The following is a 1447-nucleotide window of genomic DNA, read 5'->3' as shown; positions in this document are numbered from 1 at the left end:
GCTCGGCTTGAAATTAATTCGAGCGAGCTCGAGCGAGCCTAATTTCGAGTCGAGCCGAGCTCGAGCTCTAAACGAGCAGATTGAAATTCTCGACATTATATAATCAATAGTTTAATTTTTATAGAACATTACCTACAATTTGATGCAACATGTCCAATAGTTCAAAATACAAAATAATTATAAGAAATGTGAGCTAGGGTGACTTCCTGACTAGATAAGGGTAATTTGAATGTTATCATGTTTTAGGATTATGTGCAACAGTGAAAATCTGAAAGAGAGAGTGTGTTACGTAAATTTAGAATTGGGCTTAATTGCACGGTTGTACTTGTTGGGTTTATTTTATGGGTCAAGAATAATGGCCCAAATTAAATTAAAGCCTATATATATAATTAAAATACATTATATTTATAAATATTATATATATATATATATATAGATTAATATGAGTCCGCGCCTACTATACTTTTATGAGTATTGGCTCCTTTATATCATAGCCCCCGTTTGTTCGGGTTAAGAAAAAGTAGCTATGTAAGCACTGAGATTTTAGCAGTGTAGCTAAACTCTCAGTTACGATATTTTTGTGTGTAATTTAATTACAAAAGCACTCGTCAAGTTTCGGGTGAAACGAGTTAAAAACGGAATTCTACGCGATGTTCCAAGTTTCACTAAAAGTGAAATAGTAACTTGATTTTTCCGGGAGAAGCACGGGGAGGTTGGCTTCTGGCTCGTACCGGGACTCTGTTCATAGTAGTCCAATGATGTCGTTTCAACCGGAGTCAGCTGTTCTGGAACCAATGACGCTGACGGATTTCAGTTTTGACACAACGGATTTTCGAGAAAATCTCAAAAATACATGTTTACTATGTTTTATGTGTGTGTTTCCTTCTATTCACGATAGAAGTTGGATTTTGTCGTCATTCGTGGTCGACAAAACGAAACGAAATCGCAAGCTTTGTTGTCTGTCGTGCTGATCGCAGGTGTGATGCCGTTCGGCTGATCTGACTGACAGATCTGGCGGAATCGCGCGTTGATCGGGAAGGTCCCGGGTGCAAACGGTATTTTCGCAAAAGTCGCGATATTTTATGTACCGTTTCGCAAGGGAATCGCAGCTGTGAGGGGCAATTCATTGCTTTTAAGTCGTAGATGTGAGGGACCGGATTGAAATTCCGATGTTATGAGGGCTTTCATGCTTTGTTGCAACCCGCTATATAGTTGTTTTCGTAGGTTTGGAGCCATCTAACCCTAACCTAAGCTTGCCGCTAGCCCTTAGCCGCCTCCCGACATTCCACTGCTCACCGCTCTGCGCGCGCTCCCGACCACCTGAGCACGCCGCCGGTGCCGGAGCTCTCCTCTCTACACTCTCCATTCTTTCTCCATCCTTTCTCTCTCCTTGCTCCCTCTCGGGTTTGTTGAAGGCCCGGGCTGCGCCGTCCTTGCAGACCCCTCC

This window comes from Ananas comosus, linkage group 10 (genome assembly GCF_001540865.1).
Source record: "Ananas comosus cultivar F153 linkage group 10, ASM154086v1, whole genome shotgun sequence".
Taxonomy (NCBI): Eukaryota; Viridiplantae; Streptophyta; class Magnoliopsida; order Poales; family Bromeliaceae; genus Ananas; species Ananas comosus.
Note: the sequence above shows the minus strand (reverse complement) of the source record.